The sequence below is a fragment of the Oryx dammah genome, unplaced genomic scaffold, assembly GCF_014754425.2.
Source record: "Oryx dammah isolate SB20612 unplaced genomic scaffold, SCBI_Odam_1.1 HiC_scaffold_26, whole genome shotgun sequence".
NCBI classification, from domain to species: domain Eukaryota; kingdom Metazoa; phylum Chordata; class Mammalia; order Artiodactyla; family Bovidae; genus Oryx; species Oryx dammah.
This window is the reverse complement of record NW_024070210.1, coordinates 4,647,345-4,674,908: the sequence shown is the minus strand read 5'-3', so window position 1 is coordinate 4,674,908 and position 27,564 is coordinate 4,647,345.

The window sequence follows — 27,564 nt, the reverse complement described above, 5'->3', positions numbered from 1 at the left end:
TATAAACATTGGAATATCCTTACTTCAGTGTTCATCATGGTCCTTGACAATGCTGACCATATCCAAACTATGTGTTCTGGAAAGCAGGAAAGATCTAGGAATCCTCCAACTTTTCATGGCTAATCAAACAGACTGTTTTGCAAAGTCAAGATATGGAAGTAACCTAAATGTCCATGGACAGTGGAATGAATAAAGAAGAGGTGGTACATGTATACAATGTAATGTTAATCAGCCATTAAAAAGAATGAAATAATATTGCTTTTTTTTTTTCCAGCAACATGGACTGATCTAGAGATTGTTGTACTGAGTGAAATAAGTCAGATGGAGAAGGAGAAATATCATATGACTTCCCTTATTTGGGGAATCTAAAATGAAATGATGCAAATAGACTTACAAAATAGAGACTCATAGATTGAGGGAACAAACTCATAGTTGCTGGGGGCGGAGAATGAGGGCAGGGTTAGTTAGGGAGTTTGCAATGGACATGTATACATCATTATGTTTAAAATGAATAACCAGCAATGACCTACTGTATAGCACGTGGAACTCTGCTCAATGTTATGTGGCAGCCTGGATGGGAGGGGAATTTAGAGGAGAATAAGTAGATTTATATATATGTATATATGGCTGAATCCCTTTGCTGTTGACCTGAAACTATCACAGCATTGTTTATCGGCTATATCCCAATACAAAATAAAAAGTTAAAAATACGGAACTGCTCTGTTCTCACATATGTGACTATCAGAACCACCTCTATTTTTTTCCTCAATGATGCCTGTAAAATTCACTGATGACTTTTTTTTTAATCCACCTCTATAAAACTTGAATCAATTTTATCTTTCCTTTGAGATAGCGCTTATTAATAAAAGTCCTCTTTATTACAATAATCTTCATATAATCATTTCCTCAGTTTGGGGAAAACTTTGTCTTCAACACTCTCTCAATTGTCCCTTAGCTTATTACTTTCTGGTACTGTACCATTTATAACCATGTACCACTTCATATATTATTCTTTCTTTGGGGAAGGGGAGTTTGTTCTATTTATTTGAGTTTAACTTGTACATTGTTGTATTATGCATTTTTCTCATGCCTTTTACCTCAATAAAATCCAACTTCCTATTTCAGGACTCATACTACTACTTTAGCTGGGCACAGAAGAATTGATGCTTTTGAACTGCAGTGTTGGAGAAGACTCTTGAGAATCCCTTGGTCTGCAAGGAGATTCAACCAGTTCATCCTAAAGGATATCAGTCCTGAATATTCATTGGAAGGACTGATGTGGAAGCTGAAGCTCCAATACTTTGGCCACCTGATGGGAAGAACTGACTCATTGGAAAAGACCCTGATGCTGGGAAAGATTGAAGGCAGGAGGAGAAGGGAACGACAGAGGATGAGATGGTTGGATGGCATCACCGACTCAATGGACATGAGTTTGAGTAAACTCTGGGGGTTGGTGATGGACAGGGAGGCATGGTGTACTGCAGTCCCTGGGGTTGCAAAGATTTGGACATGACTTTGGAACTGAACTGAACTACCTTGTATAGTTGAAAACTATCATAGTGTCCAAAACATAGGTACTTAATAAAGGTTTTGCTAAATATAAATCCATGTGCGCATACATGTATGAATGCAATAAAGCAACCCAAGTGGTTGACATGGAACTTTTGGTAATAAGACATACACTGCTTATAGTTTTCAAGTCTCCTTTGGGAGTGCTAGTTAACTACAGAAGAACTTATTATCCCCCCAAATCTCTTATTGATGAATTTTAATTAAAAGCGTTTTGATGTGCTCTGTAATTCCTTATGATAGGTACATTTCCATCTCCCAGCTAAATTGGCAAGAAGTGACAGAATACAGCCCGAAATCATACCCCCTCCTCAGGCACTGGCTATATGTTGTAACATAATGAACTAATACAAAATTAATGGCTTAAAATAATAATATTTATTCAGCTCAGGCATCTTCTTAGTATCAGATATGAACTCAACCATTTATCTCCTGTTAGCTATGGGTCATCTCAGCGTCTCTGCTGACTGGGCAGGCTTGGCTGGTCAGTTCTGGCCTCTGCTGGGCCTCATTCAGATGCCTGATGATCGGCTTTTTGCCATCGTAGCCTGCCTGGTGACTAGGCCCACCTATCTTACATCCTTCAGGAGGCTGCTTTCGTCTTGTGTTCACAGCGTGGCAGGAACACAAGAGGGAAACCGGAAGCATGTAGATTTCTGAGACTGAGGCTTGGAAACGGCACAGACCTGTGTGCCATTGACCAAGTCTTGAGGCCAGCCCAAAGTCAAGGGTAGGAAAGAAGAACCATCTTTTGGTGGAAAGAGCTGCGAACTAAGCAGAGTATTCATCCAGGGAGGAGTGAAGCATTGGAACTATTTCTACAATCAGTCTGTAATACATCATTTGTATAAATTTTGCTCTTCCCTTGGAATAAGTAAATAAAATGTCAGTCTTAGGGAAGTCGTTTAACCCAAAATATATTTAAGACAGCCAGGGAGACAGAAATGAAGAAGAAAGCGAACACTAACATTTTTGATTGCCAGTTTTGAATGAGGCACACTGTGTGCTCAGCACATTCATTTGGCCATAAGACACTCACTATAAAGCCCCCCAAAGGAAGACATCATCCCCATTACTTTTAAACAAAGAAATTGAAGTAAGAGACCTTTAACTAAATTCTCAATGTCACATTACACATAAGTGGCTAAACCACGATTCCAATCTCATTCCAAAATGCATGTTCTTTAGTTAACCATAACTACCATTGAAGTGCTGCTTTTCTTTCTGGCTGATTATTTAACTCCTCAATAGTACAATAAGCCTTAGAAGTTAGAGACCTCGCATCCTTTCAATCAACTATTACTTCTAGTAGAATGATACTTTTGGTTTACAAGTTTCAATATGTTCAAATGTCTTATTAATAAGAGGAAAAAAAATCTCAATTTGTTGGACTTTATCTAAACAGAAGATCACAGTCTGTGTCACTACTACTAAAAAAAGAATTGAAATTTTCTTGGAATCAACAAGGACACAAAAATATTTTTTCTTGTGATTACAGTTTCAAAGCCCATTAATGCTCCTATAAGTTCCATGAATAAAAAGCAAAGACAGTAACCAGGAGGGATAGGGGAGTGCAGACTTTCACATTAATAACATACTGTAATAAGATAGTGGGTAAAAAATATGTTTCCATCTTATCCACAAAAGGCAGACATTTTAAGTGTGGTCCCCAGGAGGATGTGGTAGCGGTGGGGAATATCTGCTATCCCTGCTTGCCCCACTTTTGTTCAGGAGGCAGAAACCAATCTCCCCAAAATGAACTCTTTAAATATGAAATGATCACCAGAGGCCAATTGAAACAACAGACAATTGAATCAAATTATGCTTTCTTCCCTTAGATAAGATACTTAAATTATAAATCCTTCTGGACTAGAAAGTGTGAAATAAATTGAAATGCAATTAAGTGTCAGAATTAATGACATTTCCAAGTTATTTCTTATAGAATCTCTTGAAGTGCAATGGGGTTTGGGGAACTTTGCATTTATCTTAATCAAGCATATCTCAAATATTATTTAAAAAATAGAACGGTGGATCTTAAGATCCACTCCTCATTGTCTACCTGAAAATGCAGGCTTTCTTTTTTTTTTTTCTTTTCTGTTTTGTTTTTTTTGTTTTTTTTTTTTTTTTCCCTACCCATTCCACAGCATTTGATTGAGCAGTAGGAAGTCTGGACAGCATGACTTGTTTCAAATCATCAAGTCAGCTGTATCTTTCTTGGCTATTATTATGTAAAGTTTATTGAAATGTAATTATGTTGAGCTTAGTTTTACGCTCGAAATTGTACAAAGATGATACTCTTGTGAGGATAATCACCTACAAGAGCTGAGGAATGGCTGCAGAGGGTAAATTCCATCTGAATGACTATGAGCGTGGTCTGTTTGGCCAGCACGTTTTTCATTAGATAAGCCTTCAAGTGGCTGAATGACCTGTTTAATCCAAAGAGTGGGACTGTGGTAGGACCTAGTGAGGCAAATTATACATTTATTCCCACTGTGAATAGGAATTTGGCAGGTTAATCATTCCTTAACATATACCGATGCTGAATAAATAAATGAATTTCCCTACCACTTAAGAAAGCATCAGGGCTAATGATAGGCATAATGGGCCAACATCTTAGACAAATCATAAGCTCTATTCCTTTTATGAAATTTTGATCTTGACAGGACGTACACTGAGACAAATGAAGCTTCAGTATGTAGATGCCACAAGCTTTGTGGAACAGAATGAGTAATTATAAAAGGAAGAAATGCCAACGAATGTCCAACTCTAACAATCACTGTCTTTACCATAATGACCAAAAAATACCAACACTGAAAAAAAAAGCAGTAAAAAGAGAAGATGCTCATATTTGCAAATTTCAATTAAATTCCAATGAAATTAAACTTTAATGAACTTGCTTCTTTGAAGAGGACCTAAATGACTATGTGGTTTGGGTTTTACTGATCACAAACTAAAGGACCTCTGATTCAATGTCTACTTAACAGAAATCTAATGATCAAAAATACTAGAAAGAAAGGTCATAAAAAAAGGAAAGAGTTTAATTTAGGGCAGGAAGCAAAGAATGTAGACCTCAAGGTCTAAACTGGAGACCATTCTTGTATTTCCAGGCAAACATTAGGCAAGAGTTATTTTGAGATAAAAGCTACGACTTTCTATGAACTAGAGTCATGTCACTCTATGTGTAAATCCACCAAATTAATGTTGTAATAAAGCTGTATAACCTCAAAAGAATACATAAATAAACACTATCACTCAGAAATGCATTTCCCTACACATTAGTCAAGATCAAATCTTGTGGTTGGAAAGATCAGTTATTTTCCATGTTATAAAAACTTAGATTACATTTTTTTTTTAAGCATACTATTAGGAAATGTCTGAGTGGGTCTGTCTGGCTTGTTGATCATATATTAAACCATCCTGACTGCCTTGTATGCATTGTCTAGACTACATTATAAATTCCCCAAGAGCAGGGACAGTATATCATTGCAAGTTGAAATTCTAGGCCCTCCTGCAAATATTTAAGGAAAAGAGTCTTTCTTAATTACAGACTAAGCAAATGTCCCATTGGCATATCTCATTTCATGTGTTCCCCCTCCTGAAGCCCCCTTCCCCTTTATTACCACCATCGTATGTTCTCATGTAGGAGAGGCAGAAGCAAGTTTTATCTATGGCCCAAGTCTGGCTGGTGCTTTAATGAGCTAGTCTTGCCAATTCAGAAAATCAGAAAGAAAAGAACTGAAATTGAAACCTTTATATTATGTCTTCAGCTACTATGTATTAAAACTTTATGATGATAAAGCCTAGTGATATCCAAATAGGACATATAGTTTAGTTAGTAGCTTTTAACCAATTTTCAATTGCTTTTTTTTTTTTTTGTATTTCGGGTTATAAAAATGAAAGGTACAGGGGAATTCTGTATTCAATTTCTTGTGTGTTTAAATTATTCCAAAATTAATACAAAAACATTAAAAATAAAGCAACCTTGCTATGTTGCAGATGTATATTTGATAGTTGTATAATATTACATCACTTAATTAAATTCAGGAAAAATAGAATATGATTATTTTCTATTCAGATGAATTCTGTATGTGTATGTGCCTGTGTGGTGGTGGTGGGTTACACTTGAGTTTCTAAATATACTAGGCCATAAATGAGGAAATCTATAAATCTAAATCCATTCTAACAACAACCAGAGTTACCCTCCAATATACTATCATCGGTCAATTCAAAATTAGAGGACTTACTGTGGTTCAAATTCATCTTATTCTGCTCAATATAGCCCAGTTCTGATCTAGTCTATGATCACTGTTGATTGATTACTGTGATCAATCAGCTGTTAAGATTTTGCAGATTCACCCACTTCCTCATCTTCTTTGCAGCTGACTCTTAGTTTGTTGCGATCAGTGTTGCCTGGCACTTACCTCTGAACACGTCTTGCCTCCACATGCTTTGTGTTTATTCTCTTATAATCGCTGTCTTCTTCAAGACAATGTACACTCCTTGGGGGCGTCCCTGGTGACTTGGGCAGTAAAGAATCTGCCTGTAACGCGGGAGACCCAGGTTTGATCCCGGGGTGGGAAGATCCCCTGGGAGGAGGGCATGGCAACCCACCCCAGTACTCTTACCTGGAGAATCCCATGGACAGAGGAGCCTGGAAGGCTCCAGTCCATAGGATCACAAAGCTCGGACATGACTGAAGTGACTTAGCACTGACATACCGATTGATTATATCCTTTGCAGCCAAAGATGGAGAAGCTCTATACAGTCAGATAAGAAAAAATAAAAAATAAAAACTGGGAGCCGAATGTGGCTCAGATCATGAACTTCACTTTGCAAATTTCAGACTTGAGTAAAGCAGGGAAAACCACTAAACCATTAGTGTATGACCTAAATCAAATCCCTTACAATGTTTCAGTGAAAGGGACACGTAGTCTCAAGGGATTAGATCTGATAGACAGAGTGCCTGAAGAACTACAGGTAGAGCTTCATGACTTTGTACAGGAGGCAGTGATGTGATCAAGACCATCCTCAAGAAAAAGAAATGCAAAAAGGCAATAAGATTGTCTGAGGAGGCCTTACAGAAGGCTGAGAAAAGAAGAGACGTTAAAGGCAAGAAGAAGTGAAGTGAAGTTGCTAGGTCGTGTCCGACTCTCTGCGACCCCATGGACTGTAGCCTATCAGGCTCCTCCATCCATGGGATTTTCCAGGCAAGAGTGCTGGAGTGGATTGCCATTTCCTTCTCCAGGGGATCTTCCCGACCCAGGAATCGAACCCAGCTCTCCCCCATTGCAGGCAGACGCTTTACTAAGGCAAAGGAGAAGGGGAAAGATATGTCCATCTGAATGCAGAGTTCCAAAGAATAGCAAGGAGAGATAAGAAAGCCTTCCTCAGTAACCAATACAAAGAAATAGAGGAAAACAACAGAATGGGAAAGACTAGAGATCTCTTCAAGAAAATTAAAGCTACCAAGGGAATATTTCATGCAAAGATGGGCTCAATAAAGGTCATAAATGGTATGGACCTAACAGAAGCAGAAGATATTAAGAAGAAGTGGTTAGAATACACAGAAGAACTGTACAAAAATGATCTTCATGACCCAGATAATCATGATGGTGTGATCACTCACCTAGAGTCAGACCTCTTGGAGTGCGAAGTCAAGTGGGCCTTAGGAAGCATCACTACGAGCAAAGCTAGTGGAGGTGATGGAATTCCAGCTGAACTATTTCAAATCCTAGAAGATGATGCTGTGAAAGTGCTACATTCAATATGCCAGCAAATTTGGAAAACTCAGCAGTGGCCACAGGACTGGAAAAGGTCAGTTTTCATTCAAATCCCAAAGAAATTTCTATTTTGGGGGGATTTCATTTCTTTTGGGGGACTTTCCTGGCGATTCAGATGGTAAAGCATCTGTCTACAATACGGGAGACCTGGGTTCGATCTTTGGGTTGAGAAGATTCCCTGGAGAAGGAAATGGCAACCCACTCCAGTACTCTTGCCTAGAAAATCCCATGGATGAAGGAGCCTGGTGCAGGCTACTGTCCACGGGGTCACAAAGAGTCTGACACGACTAAGCGACTTCACTTTCTTTTCACTTTCATTTCTTTTGAAATTTCATTTCTTCTGGGATTTCATTTTGTAATGAAAAGAAATTTCATTTCTTTGGGGATTTCATTTCTTTTGAAATTTCATTTGGCATTTCATTCAATGCCAAAGAATGTTCAAACTACACACAATTGCACTCATCTCACAGGCTAGCAAAGTAATGCTCAAAATTCTCCAAAACCAGCTTCAACTGTAGGTGAACTGAGAACTTCCAAATGTTTAAGCTGGATTTAGAAAAGGCAGAGGAACCAGAGATCAAATTGCCAACATCTGCTGGATCATCGAAAAAACAAGAGAGTTCCAGGAAAACATCTACTTCTGCTATATTGTCTATGGCAAAGCCTTTGACTGTGTGGATCACAATAAACTGTGGAAAATTCTTAAAGAGATGAGAATACCAGACCACCTTACCTGCTTCCTGAGAAATCTGTATGCAGGTCAAGAAGCAACAGCTAGAACCAGACATGGAACAACAGACTGGTTCTAAATTAGGAAAGGAGTACGTCAAGGCTGTATATTGTCACCCTGCTTATTTAACTTATATACAGAGTACATCATGCTAAATGCTAGGCTGGATGAAGCACAAGCTGGAATCAAGATTGCCGGGAGAAATATCAGTAACCTCAGATATGCAGATGACACCACCTTTATGGCAGAAAGCAAAGAAGAACTAAAGAGCCTCTTGTTTAAAGTGAAAGAGGAGAATGAAAAAGTTGGCTTAAAGCTCAACCGTCAAAAAACTAAGATCATGGCATCCAGTCCCATCACTTCATGGCAAATAGATGGAGAAACAATGGAAACAGTGACAGAGCTTATAATTTTGGGCTCAAAATCACTGCAGATTGTGACTGCAGCCATGAAATTATTTCTCTCCTTGGGAGAAAAGCTATAAATTATCTAGTCAGTATATTAAAAAACAGAGACATTACTTTACCAACAAAGGTCCATCTAGTCAAAGCCATGGTTTTTCCAGTAGTCATGTATCTATGTGAGAGTTGGACCTCAAATAAAGCTTAGTGTTGAAGAACTGATGCTTTTGAACTGTAGTGTGTTGGGGGCCAGCGTGAGGAACTCCGCCCATGGCAAAGGTCATGAGGAAGGAGGCTTGGCATACGCAAAGGCGTGATCAAGCCTCAGGAAACCCCCTGTTCCCGAGCATCTACCCTCAAACCAGAGTCTGTTTTATGCTCTCGCCTACACCTCTGACTTTATGGGGGGCTCTCCCCCATAACCATTTCTCTCGGAGAAGGAGTTAACTTTCAGCTCCAAGGCAATAAAAATTCTTGGGCGTGACAAGAGTGTTTCAGCTTATGGACTCCTCTGAAGGTTATCTAGCCCGCCTGTATAGGTTCATCTGGCCACATGTGATTGTTTACAGCCTCCCAATCTGAGAGGCACGAGATGTTTTAGACTTACAAAAGGCAAATTCTTTTGGGGAGTTAGAAATTATTAGTATAGTGAGTTGGTTAGGAATTATATTGGTGAAGGGTTTTTCATTTGTTGTGTCAATAATTGCTGCTAGTTCCCTGCTCTGGGTGGGACAAGGATGTCTCAGGTCAAACCTCTCTGCTGACAGACTAGCTTGTGTGACAGGATTATCCTTACTCCTGCCACTAAACAGCACAGAGAGTTTTGGAGTATTTTGAGAGTCTTAATTAGCATAGGGCTTTTCTCATTGTTGAGTCAATGATTGCCGCCAGGCCTCCATATCCTTAGGCACCTGGGAATATATTAATCAATGTATTTGGAATATAGAAAAGGAAATATAGTAGTTTTTGATGTTAGCAATACTAGACTTTTTGAGTTAATGGATTTTCTCTTTTGTAATAGATCACCGTGCTTTGTTATAAATCACTGTGTCCTTGTTATGTAAAAATGTAACTTTATCACTATCTTAAGACTAGATAGATCTTAAGGGGAGCATTGGTGAAAGGATTTTCATTTGTTGGGCTGATGTTTGCTGCTAAATCTCCATATTCCCTGCCTGTATAATGAATATAACTAACATATAGGAGAAATAAGTATTAACCTTTAAACATATAGGAGAAATAAGTATTAACCTTTAAGATTAATCCTGTTAACCTTGGGTTAAATAAATTCCTTTCTTGATTGTAACTCACTACACCCTCACCCTATAGGAATGCAACTTTATCTGGAGGGTGGTGCCTGGTTTAAGAAAAAACCACCCTTGGAAGAAATAAGGTTTTTGGTTATCAGAAAGAAAGGATCATAGAATGTCAGCAGGTCTCACTCATGGCCAGAAGATGATGTAATATCCCTAAGACCCCCACGTGACTCTATTCATCCCTATGTGTAACAAAAGGTATATAAGCAAACCCCAAAATAAAGAAATCGGATCAGTTTCCGGAAAGACTGATTCCACCATGTCGCTTCTTTCTTGCTCCCGTTTCTCTGGCTGAATTCAGCCTCTTTTCTCCACTAATTCTCCTACTACACTATCCGTTTCTAATCTCTCTATATATCTGTAATTAAATATGTATTTTTCCAAACACACCGATGCAGTCCCCCCGCCTTCGAATCACCCTGGATCCACCGGGGCTGGACCCCGGCAGTAGTGTCTTTGGAGAAGACTCTTGAGAGTCCCTTGGACTGCAAGGTGATACAACCAGTCAATCATAAAGGAAGTCAGTTCTGAATACTCATTGGAAGGACTGATGCTGAAGCTGAAGCTTCAACACTTTGGCTAACGGATGGGAAGAAATGACTCACTAGAAAGACCCTGATGCTGGGAAAGATTGAAGAGCTGAGAAGGGGATGATGGAGGATGAGACGGTTTGATGGCATCACTGACTTGATGCACATGAGTTTGAGCAAGCTCCGAGAGTTGATGATGGACAGGGAAGCCTGGCATGCTGCAGTCCATGGGGTCTCAAAGAGTCGGACATGACTGAGCGACTGAACTGAACCAAAATGACTGAGGACTGAGATTGAGGACTGAGACTAAGGATTTAATCCATAAGGATTAAGGATTGAGATTAAGCATTAAGGATGGATTGAGATTATGTATTTGGTTTAGGTTGGGTTTCCCTGGAAACAGACCCTAAGACAGGAATTTGATTTTGAGGCGGTATGCAGAACCACCAGTAGAGGGATGGTAAAGCAAGATTGGCATACCTGATTCACTTTGCTGTACACCTGAAAACTAGCACAACATTGTAACTCCACTATAAATAAAGCTTTACAAAGATGAAATAAAATTATAAAAGATGGAGTGAAAAGTAAGATAGAGAAAGAATGGAAACTGATACAGGATACACACTTGAATCTTTCTGTAGAGCGAGCAGTATAGAAAACACGTCATAGTAGCTATGGAGAGAGAAAGTAGAGTTTATTTTTTAAAGTTCATCCAGCATTTTCTCAGGCCTGCTCCTAGAAAGTGAGGGGGAAACTTCTGATACTCCTTGCCTGCTGTCAGTGGCCTGGATGGAAGAAAGCCATCACACAGTATTATGCAGAGCTGTACAATTCTTACAGCAGACTGCAGTGGGCAAGGCTTCCCCTGACGAGAGAAAGACATGTCAACAGTAGTGTGTGCCCTCCTTTTATTTTTGCTCACAATTGTCTATTCAATAGCATGCCTAACACAGTGCAAGGCATAGTGAGCAGGAAAAGAATACCCAGTTAACTCAAATTGTAATCTTGATGTAAAAGCAGCTTAGAAGACAGTAGAACAAATAATCCTCTTGGTTTACCAGAATGAAGCAGATTTCTTACCTGGGCTATGACCATTAGGAGACACATTTCTTGTCTCTGAAATAGTTAATGTTCATAAATTTCCATCTTATTAAGAAGATAAGCATTTCCCAAGACGGATGGGATCAAGGTTGCTGGTTGTTGTTGTTGTTGTTGTTTCTTTCTTTCTTCAATAATTTTCTTTCTTTCTTCATTCATTTTTGTGCTGGGCTTCATGCTTCACGGGCTGTTCTCAAGTCGTGGCGAGCAAGGGCTACTCTCTAGTTGTGGTGTGTGAGCCTTTCGTTGTTGCGGCTTCTTTTCTTGTGGAGCACAGGATCTAGGGTGTGTGCACTCAGCGGTTGTGGCTCCTGGACTCTAGAGCACAGGCTCAGTAGTTGTGGGGCACGTTCCTAGTTGCTTTGCCACTGCGGGATCTTCCCAGGCCAGGGATCAAACCCATGTCTCCAGCACTGGCGGGAGATTCTTTACCACTGAGCCAGCAGGGAAGCCCTCAAGGTTTGGTTTTAAGCATAGAGCTTGTTAATAATATAAATATTTTACTTAATATATCTCTTTCAACCTCAAGCATTACTGCTTTCAATCATACCTCTCTTTGCCTCCAGCATGCTGTAGCCCATGGAGTCGCAAAGTTGAACGCGACCAAATGAGTGAACAGAACTGACTTATGCTGAAATGTGACTGTTGATAAAGAAGTATAGTGATAGATCATCAGTTTCTCACAGGTAAAAACCATATATTGTTCCTCTTACAGCTTTGATGTCTCGAACAGACTAGGTGTTCAAAAATGTGCTTTAACCTAAGGTGCTAGATGTGGCTAACTCTATATTTTTGGCATAAATTGGATCCAGCTAAGTAGAAATTAGGTGTATGAGTCAAAGACTCCCCCAAAAAAGATACAATGGAAAGCACTCATATTTCTTTTTCCACTCATTACTCTGTGATTGATTTCATCAAAGTGCCATCTACGTCCTCCCACCCAAATACCCATAGAACTTTGCTTTTAAAATATAGGTATCTAACATGAGCTTCTTATTTTTTTAAAAAAAAAAAAAAAAAAAAACTCTGTTTCTGATCGAATAAAAGAAGGGCTTCTGGGAGAGTCCAAAACTAATATGAAACTTGAAAGTTCTGAGTCCTCTCTCATCTGGGCAGGGCAGCTGACCCAATCCAACCGGGGAAATTCACTCTTCTGCCTCTGGTCTGGGACTGGTTCAAGAGGTATCCCGTTAGGGTCTGTGGGGCAGGCGAGGACAGGCGCTTTGTGGCATCTGGTTGTGTCTTTGACACGCTCTTCACTATTTCGTGGTTGTATGCCTGTCACTTGGTCGCCTGATTCCTAAGCATCACCTCCGAATCTGTAAAAGACACCTTAATATCCATCTTATAGCGCTGCTCTGAGAAAAAGTGGGAAGATACACACACATTCACACAGCATCAGAATTGTTTCTGGTGTGTAAGAGAGACCTGATACACATTAACATCTCCCTTCTTTTCACTTCCTGAGGGTGTGACTGTATTCCCAAATAAGCTTGCCCCTATCCTAAAGCCTATTCCTATTGACTCCAGTGCTAAAGAATCCACCTGCCAGTGCAGGAGATGCGGGTTCAATCCCTGGGTCGGGAAGATCCCCTGGAGGAGGAAATGGCGACTCACTCCAGTTTTCTTGCCTGGGAAATTCCATGGACAGAGGAGCCTGGTGGGCTACAGCCCGTGGAATCATAAAAGAGTCAGACACGACTTTGCCGTTGCAACAACTATGATAAAGCCTATTCCTATTTGCTGATTCCTGCAGTTTCAGCTCAAATCCTCCAAGAGCGGTCCTTTCCGACCATGACTCATCCACCTATACGTCATCTCAGCTTCTGTAGGATGTGTCTGCAAAGCTGCTGCCTGTCTGACCTCACGGGAGCCTCCAGAGGAGGTATCTTCTTCCTCCTTCTCTTTTCACAGGAGGAAGTCATCGTGAATCCACCCATTGCTTGGGAGTGGACTCACTTGGTCTCATTGACCCTGCATATCCATGGGACCTGTAGTTCACTAATGGCCATGCTTTATTTTCTTTTTAAATGCCCTGTCCCATATCATATCATACAATCTATAGAAAAATGTTCTTTAGGACATTTATGGCAAAGATTTCTGACTACCAGTAAGCACTTGATCTATCTTTTGTCTTATACTCAATTAGCTGTTTCATATCTCTTTATGTCTGTGTAAAATCAGAAACCAACCTTCTTTCTGTGAATTCTCACTGCAATAACTTCCTGCTCAGTCATCTTTGGGTCTCACAGACTTTACTCAAGATTAGAGATATTTGGGGGATTACCATCTGCCTTGCTCCTCTCTCCTTCTAAATACTTTAAGTTTCTTAATTGGCCAGGTTATCCACTTTTCTGCTTCCAGGAAACAAAATTCTTGGGTCTTCTTATGCAGATCAACTCAGTTCACACCATTCTTGGCCTGAGGCCTTATTTGCATACATAAGATTCAGTAAAGTCAATGTGAAATTTGCTCAGTCTAGTCCAACTCTGTGACCCCACAGACTGTAGTCCATTGAATTCTCTAGGCCAGAATACTGGAGTGTGTAGTCTTTCCTTTCTCTAGGGGATCTTTCCAACCCAGAGATCGAACCCAGGTCTCTTACATTGCGGACAGATTCTTTACCAGCTGAGTTAAAGGGAAGTCCATTAAATTCATTAAGAAGTTCTAAAAAACCACGGACCACTTTCTCCAACTTGAGAAGTGAATGCAGTTTTAAGGATTAGAGCTTGTATGTTACTGGTCCTTTTTAAGTAAAATGATTTAAGAAATCTTAATTTTGCAAATTTTTTTAAACACAGGAATACAGGCACACTCTGTTACATTCCTCTTCTAAGGGCCGTGTAAGTGAGAGTCTCTGAAGTTTAATTTCTTTTTTTTTTTTTTTTTTCATGATAAGCCTTTTTGTTCAAGACCCACCTACTTTGAGGATCTGAAATTTCCAAATAGTCCTTAGTCTTTTCCAATAGTCTTTGAAAATAAGCATAAGTTAATAGTATATTTATTTTACATTAATTTTTAATTGATAAACATACCTGGAAAAAAAAGACAACTATGGTCAATATTGTTTCTAAATTATTATTATTAATATATTGTGAAACATTCCCTTAGACCTTCATTCAGTGACTTCAGCATCATCAACTATGATAAAAAAGATTTAAAATGGGTTCTATCTCCTTGGCCAGCTCCTTGGAAATTTCCCTAAGTACACTTTGAACTCCTTATTGATGTACATATTTTAAATAACACAGCCTATCCACTGCTGCTCACCGAAAGAACTTTGTAAATGCTTTCTTGTAGAAGCAAAAGCATTTAAGAATCCTTTCTTGGCATTTTAGCAGACCTGACCTTGCTCTTGCAATTTCAAGCTCCTTTACTACGAGCTCCAAAGTTTGTGGATAAAATAAAGTCTCCTGATGAACAAGATAGCACAGCTGTCCCTGAGAGTCATCTTAAATTTTAACTGATGTATTTCAGTGGTCTTGTCCTTTTACAGAAGAATATTAATACTCAGTCACTCAACTCTCATTTAAATGCCTCTAATTTCACATTTATGATGACTCTGTCAAACTGTTGGCTTACCTAGGCTTCTAAAATCAAAACAGATACTGCTTCTTTTTAATACCTGTCCTAGGGCTCACTTGGGTCTTCCCTGCTGGCTCAGATATCCTGGGTTCGATTCTGGACTCGGAAGGTCCCCTGGAGAAGAGAATGGCAACCCACGTCAGTATTTTTGCCTGGAGAATCCCATAGAGAGAGGAGCCTGGAGGGCTACAGTCCAGGGGGTCACAAAGAGCAGGACAGGACTGAACAGCTAACACGCTTTCACAGGGCTCATTAGGGAGCCTGTTGTAATCAGCACTACACTGGGAATCAGATGTCGCCTTGCTCCACTCCTTCCTCCTTGGAGAATTTAAGCTGATGCTTCCATTTTTAATTAGGTAAAATGTAAACAATAATATTAACTTTGCAAACTTAAACTAATTGCTATGAGAATCAAGTTAAATAATTTATAAAGACAATTTTAAACATCAGTGGTCTAATCAGGCATGGAGACTCTTTTTTTTATTTTTTTATTATTATTTTCAAATAGGTGACATAAGAGATTATTAAAAATTGAAAAAAAGAAAAAGGTGCATTAAAAAAAAATAAGTGTCTAATTCTATCTGTTCCCTGTTCTTCAGTCACATTATTCTCCTATCTTATATGTATTGGTTGGGGTTCTCCAAAAAACGGAACCTATAGGACATATGGATAAATAAACAATAGGTAGGTAGATAGATAGGAGATGAAGGAGATTCGGGTTTGATTCCTGGGTTGGGAAGGTTCCCTGGAGGAGGGCATGGCAGCCCATTCCAGTATTCTTGCCTGGAGAATCCCATGGACAGAGGAGCCTGGCAGGCTGGAGTCCATAGGGGAGCACGTGACGGAGGTGACTTACACAGCATAGATAGATAGATAGACAGAGATAGGGAGATAGATAAGGAGCACTAATGAGGAAGATTCACTTTAAAGAATTGCCTCACATGATTATAGAGACTAGCAGGTCTGAAGTCTGCCAGGCAGGCCAAAGGAGTGCTGGAAATCCCTGTAAGAGTTAGGATTGTAGTTGGAGGTGATCTGGAGGCAAGTTTGTTTTTTTCCCTTTTTAAGAGAACCTCAGTTTTTTCCTTTAAGTATTTCAGCTGATTGAATAAGACCCACCCACATTATGAAGAGTAATCTGCTTTACTCAGTCAGTCTACTGAGTTAGATGTTAATCATATATTAGAAAAATATCTTCTTAGCTGCTGGTGTTTGAACAAACAAATGGGTATTATAGATTACTCAAGTTAGCATAAAATTGTCAGACCATAGGACACTTTTTAAAACAAACAAAATTTTAGAATAATTTTGGATTCATAGAATGTTGTAAAGATGACACAGAGAATTCCTGTATATTTTATATTGAGAATCTCCTATCATTGACATCTTAAATTTGTACGGCACATTCATCACAGTTTACAAACCAGTATTGACACGTTATTGTTAAATAAAGGCCATACTTTATTCAGATTCCCTTAGTTTATATATGTCCGTTTACTCTTTTAAAATCCCACCCAGGATGATATCTTGTATTTAGTTATCAATCTCCTTTAGCTCCTGTTGGCCGTGACAGTTTCTCAGACTTTCCTTGCTCTGCTAATATTGACAGTTTGAGAGGAACAGTTTTGGTATTGTTTTTTTGGGAATAAACCCAAAATATAAAGTGTTATTCTCATCATATTATATGAAGGGTACATGTTTATCAAGTGACTTATCCCTGCTGATCTTAAGTACTATCTGACTGCAGTAATGTATGACTTTTAATTTTTTAAAGTCCTTGGAGTGTTAGTCTATAAATATAAATGTTAATATATTGCATATATGTTTTTACATATGTACTTACATATGCATTATGTACATATATAGGTTTATATTTATGTATATATTGTATTTTGCTTACTGTATAATGGAGACCATGCTGTGAAGTCATATAGAGAGAAGGAACTTGGCATTCTCAAAAGTTGCATAATATTCTGTTATACAGATGGACTATTTTTTTTTTCCTTAGCTTTCCCCTATTGAAAGACATTTACCTTGTTTTCACTTTTTAGCTTTTACAAACTTTACTACATTGAATATCTTGGTACTGAGCTCGTGGTGGAGAAAATCCAATAGATGAAAACTGAGAAATGGAATTCTACCAAAAATGTGTGTATTTTTTATATGATGGATCTGGAAAAACTGAGCTCTTTAAAGGTTATAACAATTTATATTCACTGTGCCTCTTTTTCATACATTTTCCCACACAGTGTAATATCAAACTTTGTTATATTTTCCAATGTGATAAGTAAAAATATATTTAATCATAGTTTAAAGTTGCTTTTATTGCTAGTAAAGGCAAGCATCTTTTCATGGGTTTGAAAGACATCTGCTTTCATCTGCTAAGAGACGTCCTGATCTTTTGGCCATTTTTCAGTTGAATTGTTGATAATCTTTTCATTAATTGAACATAGGAAATCAGACATTGTAACATAATTTGCAAACATTCCTCAGTGTGTCGATGTCTTACTTTTTAATGTCTGTTTTTAAAGGTTATGCAGATATTTTTAAGCATTTGAAATTTGCAAATGTTTTCTGTCTTTTGCATTACACTTTGAATGATCTTTTAATGTTTTCTCTTAGAATTTAATGAATTTATTTTTTGTGTTATAACCTCAATGTGACGAGAATTTATTTTGAAGTAAAGAAAGGGGTTGGGGTTTGTTTTCTGTCAGAGATGGTTGCAATACTGTTGTCCCTTTGTTGACTATTCCATCACTTCCTACTGATGTGCAAGGTCAAGTTTATCATATTATTTTTAATTCTTCATTCTGTGTCATAGTGTTTCTAACATCTTTTGTGTGTGTGTGTGTGTGTGTGTGGGATCTTGGTCTTCACCTCAGGCTGTGAGAGCACCAGGGAATCCCCCTAAACCATGCAGTTTTAATTGCTACAAGTACACAATATATTTTGGCACCTGGTAGAACCACTTCTGTACATTTAAAAAAAAAAAAAAGTTTATTTTCAGTGCTCTAGAAAACATTAATATATTTGTTTTCATTGTCTTGAAATAATGCATGAGTATCAAATATTTATTCTTTTTGTTGTTGTTGTTTTAAAAAATTATTTATTTATTTTAGTTGGAGGGTAATTACAATATTGCAATGATTTTTTGCAAAACCATGAAAAAATAACTTCATTTTGTGAGGTTTGAACATTAAATCAAAGCCAGAATTTGTTTCCACAGGGCTTTGCTTCAACTTTACTTAAAATAATAACAGCTTTTGTTTGGGGTTGTGGGGAAAGGGGTATGGCAAAATCAAGGAATTATTTAATCATTCTATTTAATTGCACTGAGTACAGAGAATCTTTAGGTGTTTAGCATAAAAGTTAATTTGCTAATCATGGAAGCAAAGGGCTCTGATAAAAGCTAAAAAGCTTCTTAATAGAATCTTTAAGCTTTCTTTTAATTGAAATATTAATTTAAATTTTTGTTGTTCAGTTGTCTGATTCTTTATATTATATTGATTTAAATAACTTACCCCAAAACATAAAGTATCCTGGCTGTTAAAGTGCTGTCTGAAAAAAAAACAAATTCAGCTATGTAATACGTAGGTATTGAAAAATCTTGTGTGTGTGTGTTTTTTTTTTTTTTTTTTCAGTCTACTTCCTGAATAAGAATCATTTCTGCCCCCTTTAAAACAGAGGTTTGGATGCTTCATTTGAAACCTTCTTGATGAGACTCTCTGGATGAATGGCTAGAATCTATATATATTTTTTAAAAGCATCCAGCTGATTTTTGTGGTGAAAATTTAGGAAATAATGCTCTAGAGATGTCTAATCAGGAAAGCAAAAAATGTTTGGTCAATTGTTTATTCAGCATTTATGGTCACAAGGGGATTATGATATGGTGTTTTTTTATCATCTTTATTTATGTTGAGGTTGGTACATAGAAGCTTTATTGTGTTAAAATTATAATGAGGAGATTTGGGTATCAGACAGGCATATCAATCTCGAGGCCTAGAAATTTATATTGGCAATGAAAATAGCTAACATTTCTTGAATTTATGCGAAAAGCCAGATTTACATGTTTACATTACTGATTTTCTGGTTTTTTTTAAATATAAATTTATTTAATTTAATTGGAGGTTAATTACTTTACAATATTGTATCGGTTTTGCCATACATCAGCATGAATCCACCACAGGTATACAGTGTTCCCCATCCTGAACCGCCCTCCCTCCTCCCTCCCCGTACCATCCCTCTGGGTCGTCCCAGGGCACCAGCCCCAAGCATCCAGTATCCTGCATCGGACCTGGACTGGCGATTCATTTCATATATGATATTATACATGTTTCAATGCCATTCTCCCAAATCATCCCACCCTCGCCCTCTCCTACAGAGTAATACTCCATTGTGTAAACAATGCAAGTTGACTGAGAACATGTAACTGCTGTTAAAAGGTAGACTGAGGCATATCAAACATTTTAAGAAGTTATTTGAACAAAAATTAATTTGAATGGGGCATGAGCTGCTGCGCGCTAAAGCGCGTCAGTCATGTCCAGCTCTTGGCGACGCTATGGACTGTCGTCTACCAGGCTCCTCTGACTGGGGCAGGAAGCGGTTAACGGTGCTCCAGGGGTGGGAACTGGGGCAGACTTTTACAGAGAAAACAAGGAAGCAGAACAAAGAAATTATTTGCTTGGCTATCACTTAAGCAGTTGTCTTTTGGGGAAAGCCTTGTTTTCTGTCACTGATTTGTCCTGTTAGGTTTAATTTCTTAACCTTGAAGCACATACCAGGGCTTCCCAGGTGACACTAATGATAAAGAACCCATCTGCCAATCCAGGAGACAGGAGATGCAGGCTGCCTCCCTGGGCCGGGAAGATTCCCTGGAGGAGGCTGGGGCAACCCACTCCAGTATTCTTGCCTGGAGAACCCCTTGGACAGAGGGGCTACAGTCTGTAAGGTCACAAAGAGACTCAACTGGAGCGACTTAGCACGCATGCATATACAGACTGAGGTTTTGATTTGTTCACACGGCTACTGAGACATTAGAACCAGCTCCGTCGGATATTGTTTACTTAATGTAACATTAGTAAGAGACTGTACTGGCTTTTGAAACCAAAGGGTTGAACTCCAAGACTCACATTCTTAACTATGTACAGTTATGTATTAAATCCAGCTCCAAGGAAATAATGTTAGTTGGGGGCATGTGAGGAATGTATTTTTCTGTTCAGGCTGATATTGACACTCTGCTGTTTGTTGTTGCTGTCCTTGGGTGCCTGTCTAAGGAAGAGATGAAGCAATGTCCATCCATACAGCTTTATTGTGGATTGTTGTCGTTTAGCCCCGCAGTTGTGTCTGACTCTTCTGATCCCATGAATTGCAGCCCGCCAGGCTCCTCTGTTCATGGGACTTGCCAGGCAAGAACATGGGAGTGGTTGCCATTTCCTTCTCCAGAGGGTCTTCCTGACCCAAGGATCAAACTCATGTCTCCTTCACTGCAGGCAGATTCTTTACCCTGAGCCACCAGGGAAGCCCTTGTTATATGGACACTTAAGACAAAAACAGAAAGAATGTTATGCTAGATTATCCAGCAAATTGCATTTATATGGTTTTTATCAGAGATGGTACTAATGGAGGGAAATATATATTACATATATTAAATTCATATATATATATACATTATATATATATAAAGACGGCAATATCGTTCATCTGATATAGCAATCAGAAATCTCTCCTATCATTTTTCTCATGTCAAGCTGTTTAACTCATTGGTTTCTCAACTTGTGGAAAGAAATTATGTGGATAAAATTTTTGAGCTTTTCCTTCTGAGTATGCTAGATGCAATGATCTTTCCTTTCCTGGGGACTATAAATAGAAGGATGAAATGATCTCACACATATGCCCAAAATTGGCCATTGATTTCACCAAAAATGCAGTGAATTTAACTTTCATCACAGAAATATGACTATTGTAGCATTTCTCTTCCTGCTTAAAAATACATAAAATAATTTCTAAATGAGGCAACTTCTTTTTTTTTTTTACATAAAATTGGAACTTTTCTTTGTTCCACTGTTGATTGACTATCTTAGGAACAAGCAGTTGCCTGTAAAGGTAAGAGTTTATCTGCAGTAGACAGGACACACAGAATAGATGCTGTGATTCTTTACAAAATGTCTCATACTGCCTGTATCACAGTTGGAAACCATTCATTTTGGCTTTATAAAAATATTATAAATGGCTAGATTCTGTTTTTAGGATCCCAATTATTCTTGAATAACAGCTGGGCAAGCTGTGAAATAAGTAAATTAATCTTTTGAGCTTTTGGTAAAAGTTCAAGATCCTGTAGTCAGCATGGAATATACACAGTGCTGTTCATTGCTATAGCGTCCGTGTGCTCTGGTCCATCTTAAACAATGTTGAAAATGTGGTTATGGCCCGAATTGGCTTTTTGTCTTTTTCCTTTCAGCATCTATGTAAAATGAGACCCTTATTTAGTAGTTATCTTCTTGTATTCTGTGTTTTGGTTCAAGAAAAATAAAGGGCTTATCTATCATTAGAACTTCAGGGTATTGAGGGCAGAGGAAAGGCCAACTGGCTCCAGCTTTACCACATGCATCATTAAAACACATGCCAACTGGGGAGGTTTTTCCAGCAATTGCCTACCACTGGTTCACATACTGATCTGATATCTTAGAGACCGTCATGGCTGGGACTGCCAAAGCCTTCCCCAGATGTAAGCAACTTACACCAACAATTACATCACCCGCCACTGAAGGGCAGCCTCCCCTTTGATGAGACACAGACTACTGTACTTTTAATGGGGCACAGCAAGAATAGGGAATAGGTATGGTTTTCAGTCTGAGAGTGCAGGAAATTAACTCAAGTTTAGAATAAATTTAGGCAATGAAATGAAATTGTTAGATTCTGGGAGAAAGATCACACACAGACACACACAGACACACACACACACACGGTTTTGTTTTCTAGATCTTAAAAGCAATCATTGTTTAAAAAAGGTAATAATTATTATTAAAAATAATTTAAGAGTGAGGAAAGCATTGTAACTTTCACATAAGAATGGATTCAGAGAGTAAAGAGAGTGAGAGTGGAAGGAAGGAGGCCTGAAATTTTATCTCATATATTTGTTTATTCAACAGTACTTGTTGATTACCTCCCATGAGCAGAGTAATAAACTTTTCCTGGCACCACAGGGAGGCAAAGATGAGAACTATCCAGATAATCCATCACAAAGTTGAAGACGAGTTCAGGTAGGAAACACAAGAACTATAGTTTTGTAATCACAAATAACTTCCCTGAAGCTATGTTCTACCTTATTTATAAGTGAATCACCTTAGCTTTCAAGCTAGCTGATAATAAATGTGCACTTTAAAAAAAGAATGTAATGCTTTTAAAGCAATATGCTTCTGCTTCTGATGAGCGCCCAGTCATGCCTGACTTTGCAACCACATGGACTGTTGTCCGCCAGGCTCCCTTGCCCATGGAATTCTTCCAGGCAAGAATACTAGACTGGGTTGCCATTTCCTACTCCATGTACAGCAGTATACAAGAGTTTATTATTTTTATTGTTATTAATATTATTACTATTTTAAAAACATACATTAATTTCTGATCTTTAAGTTAATGCTATTCCCTGCCTTGAAACTGGTGAGTATAATTCTTCTCTATTCTCATACAGTGAGAAAAAAATTGCATTAAGTCTTTGAATAAGTTTTGTAACTTCTTTGCACCTCATTTTTGTCATTTTCAAAGCAAAGAAAAAGGAAAACCTTTTTCTGTGAGGCAGGAAGGGCAACTTGACCTCCATCCATGGTCCCCATGAAGGGACATAGTCTCATCATCAGGATTTATCCTTAGCTTCATTCTTCTGCTTGCTTTCAGCCAAGATATGATGGCTAACTTATGGAATGACTTTTTATTTGTCCCAAAATACCCTGCCGTGCATAATTTTTTAGGTAGAGGCCACCCAATTACATGCGTTTGAGGCAAATTTTCCCAACTTTCTAAGTGGTTGGCATAATAATAAATGTTGCTGTGTTATTGTTGTTGTTCAGTTGCTAAGTCATGTCTGACTCTTTGCAATCCCACGGACTACAGCGTGCCAGGCTCCTCTGTCCACAGGGCCAATAAGAGTCGGACACAACTTAGCTACTTAACAACACAGCTACCTGTGTCAATATTATGCTGAACACTTAGAAAATTGGGAAACAAATATAATAACATTGGGGACAAATATTCTATAATACAGTCAGTGGGAAGGACATATTTGGAGTTTATAGCTAAGAAATGAAAGTTTGTGTGTTTAGAGTGATTTCTCAAGATTTTACAGCTGCAGGTAAATCCTTACATTAAAAAGAAGCCCGGTGTTCAATTTGTACCTCCTTCCTCTGGGGTCTGTCACAGATGCTCACCAAGTTTCCTTAGAAGAAAGGAAGGCTAGACCATTGTGATTATTGGCTGAAGGGAATGCATAATACTTCTGAATAACAGAATTTTGAAAAGCTCACAAGCATGATGATACATCTCACACATACAAAAGGTCTTTTCATTTAAATAACGTTTTTCTGAAAGATACAACTTCTTTTCATGTCTCAGTTTTTGAAGAGTGTGAATTTTTAAATAATTACCATTAGAATGACTCAGAAATAAACAAAAGTCAACTTTGAAAGTTATTTTTACTTGATCGGAACAGCTTCTCTACATTTTGGATGTTCTTTCCTTGTTGAACATCATGTTTTACTACTTATGTTTTTATTTTCCCATTCCTTATCAAGTAACATATGCGGGGTTCTTAGGACATCATTGTTGGGTTGTTAAAACATCATTGATTTTTAACATTAATGAAGCTCTTCCAGCTGTGACAATTGCCTTTGAAATATTCTTTGAAATTTGTTCCTTTCATCACAAAGGACAAATTTTTCCCATAATTACTGAAATTATTTACCCTTCTCTGTTTTTCCTATTGATCCGTGAGAAGAAAATGATTCTATGCAGATTTTATTCCTTAGTATATGTTCTAATTTCTTTTAACTTTCACTTTTGAGTATGAGTTTATCTTTAACCTAAAGTAAAATAACATAAAGTTATCCTGGCTGTTGGGTAAGGCTAGATCCAGACAGAGGAGAATCCAAACACGGGACATTTTCATTCAGGAAATAGTCAATTGCCCTGTTCATCATTCTGTCTTTACTATTCTGTGCCTCAGAGGCCTAACAATTAATTTTGAAGAGATGTTGAAATTTCACATAATTGTGGTTTCATTGTCCATCAGTCTTTCTTTTCTCTCTGTCCAGGGGCCATTGCGCATTCTCCCTTTCATCATCTTCTGTGGTGACCCAGGACCAAATGACTGATGATATTTTAGTGAGCTGGTCCCCGCATTTCTGGAGCCACTAAATACTCCATTTAAATGGAAGGCACTTGCCCCATTTTTTACCTTCATTGTGCTGATGTGGGAGCCCTCTGAGTGTATCTTTTGAATAGCTGAGTGTCCTCAGGAGTACGCCAAATTTCTGTAATGTTTCATCTGTCATCTGCTCCTTGTCACACACATGGCTCCAATTTTACTACTTTATTTCCAGTTGGCCCAACAATTTAGTTTATTTTTCCCTGATTGTATCAATTTATTTTAAGTCTCCTATTTCTGTGTTTGGATTTCTACCCCTGTCATTCCCACACCCTTTGGTTTGTAATTTTGTTTTTCTATCAAAATATTTGATCTGATTCCTCCCTGTTCTTTTTATCCTCATCTGGGTTTCATCTTAGTATTTCTTTCTTTCTTTCTTTTTTTTTAACCCTACAAAGTATTTTCAATGCTCCATAAACATCAACTGGCTCTTTTTGAACTAGCCATTTTGAAGAAGCTTTTCAGATTTTCACATTACAGTAACTCCTTGTAAAAATTCATAGTCCTTGTAACTTAGGCTTGGACTGAAAACCAGGACTCTGGTCAGTTTAAATTAGGGTCAGTCTCCAGCAATGACCACTCTTACATTCTGTCATACTAAAGGGGAATCTTCCCTATGCGGACAGAGTCTCAGGATGCTCACAAAAGGTTTTAAAAAAATGAGGAAAATCAGGCAAAAGGGAGAACATAGAGACCAAGAGCAGCTTGATCTCTTGTGAATAAGTTTAGACTCTGTCATTCGGAATAGTGATATTCTAATTGATTGAATATAATTAATATGAATAATAATAGTGTTCAATTTCAGTTCGGTTTAGTCACTCAGTTATGTCTGACTCTTTGTGACCCCATGAACCGTAGCACAACAGGCCTCCCTGTCCACCACTAACTCCCAGAGTTTACTCAAACTCATGTCCATTGAGTTGATGATGCCATGCAACTGTCTCATTCTCTCTTGTCCCCTTCTCTTCCTGCCTTCAGTCTTTCCCAGCATCAAGGTCTTTTCTAAGGGGTCAGTTCTTTGCATCAGGTGGCCAAAGTACTGGAACTTCAGCTTCAGCATCAGTCCTTCCAGTGAATATTCAGGACTTCTTTAGGATGGACTGCAGTCCTTGCAGTCCAAGGGACTCTCAAGAGTTTTCTCCAACACCACAGTTGAAAAGCATCGATTCTTCGGTGCTCAGCTTTCTTTATAGTCCAACTCTCACATCTGTACATGACTACTAGAATAACCATAGCTTTGACTAGATAGACCTTTGTTGGCAAAGTAAGTTTCTGCTTTTTAATATGCTGTCTAGGTTGGTCATAGCTTTTCTTCCAAGGAGCAGTTCAGTACAGTTCTTCAGTTGCTCAGTCATGTCCGACTCTTTGCGACCCTATGAATCGCAGCACACCAGGCCTCCCTGTCCATCACCAACTCCAGAGTTCACTCAAACTCACGTCCATTGAGTCGGTGATGCCACCCAGCCATCTCATCCTCTGTTGTCCCTTACTCCTCCTGCCCCCAATCCCTCCCAACATCAGAGTCTTTTCCAATGAGTCAACTCTTCGCATGAGGTGGCCAAAGTATTGGAGTCTCAGCTTTAGCATCAGTCCTTCCAAAGAATACCCAGGACAGATCTCCTTTAGAATGGACTGGTTGGATCTCCTTGCAGTCCAAGGAACTCTCAAACATCTTCTCCAACACCGCAGTTCAAAAGCATCAATTCTTCAGTGCTCAGCTTTTTTCACAGTCCAACTCTCACATCCATACATGACCACAGGAAAAACCGTAGCCTTGACTAGATGGACCCTTGTTGGCAAAGTAATGTCTCTGTTTTTAAAATGCTATCTAGGTTGGTCATAACTTTCGTTCCAAGGAGTAAGCATCTTTTAATTTCATGGCTGCAGTCACCATCTGCAGTGATTTTGGAGCCCCCCAAAATAAAGTCTGACACTGTTTCCACTGTTTCCGCATTTATTTGCCATGTAGTGATGGGACCGGATGCCATGATCATAGTTTTCTGAATGCTGAGTTTTAAGACAACTTTTTCACAAATATTCTTTAGCTGCTGACAATGATTTTACTTATTTATCATTTATCAGGTGTAGGTGTTAGCTTGGAAACTGTCAGCATATGAACAGAAGAGGATCAAATGAAATTTATTTATTGTGTTCCATCTTTCAGCTCCATCAGATTCTATTTACCTAGAGCTTTTATGAACATAAGCTGTTTTTATACACTTCTAAAATACTCTGATCTTAATTTTATGTCAAACTTGTTTAGCAAATGTCTTTATTCTTATAGGTATTATACCATAAACTCTTGATATTAAGTCATTCTCCCATTTTGGAACATGTATAGCAATAATATATTTAAATGCAATTCAGATTACAAAAATACATTGTCTGCCTGTCTGTCTTTCTGTCTCACACACACACACAGAGGCAAACTAGCTACTCAGTTTTAAGCAAAGTCAAAAGTTCTGATGTATAAAATTCACTCATTTAGCCTCACTATATATGAAAAGAAAAATCCAACATTCTTTCAAGGTTTAGGATCAGATTCTATACTATATGTTGGTGATATCCCAGATAATAAAATGATTAGTCTTGTAAATAATGAACTTTCAGTCTAACTTGGTACATTATCTGCTTGTGTGTCTAACTTTTAAAGTATCAGAAGAGGTCAAGTATCCTAAGAGCAGAGAATAGAGAATGACACACATTCTCTCTTGGGAGAATTCAAATAAAGAATAAACAAAGATGTGCAACTTTGTGAAGAACTTGGGTATAGAATAAAATTGACCTCTGTTTCAGTACAATATTTTCAATATAACATTTGCACAACCTTAAACAAAATATCTCAAGCTCTTCTCTAATTTTATCCTCTGAAAAGTGAATAATTACCTCTAAGGAGTTGCTATGAAGTTTTACTGATATGGCAGAGAGAACTGTCTAAGAAAGTTTTAGAACCTAGTATCTTTTTCTCTCTTTCTATTTGCTTTCTCCTTTTATACCATCTTCCCATTTCTCTCTTTCTCTTTTCTGTAAAATGACTAGAAGGTGAAAAAGCACACCATTATGGCATAATATTTTCCTCATGGCTTGAATAGGAGAGAGGGATTCCAGTTTCATCTGCACGTAATGATAGAAGTTTGGGC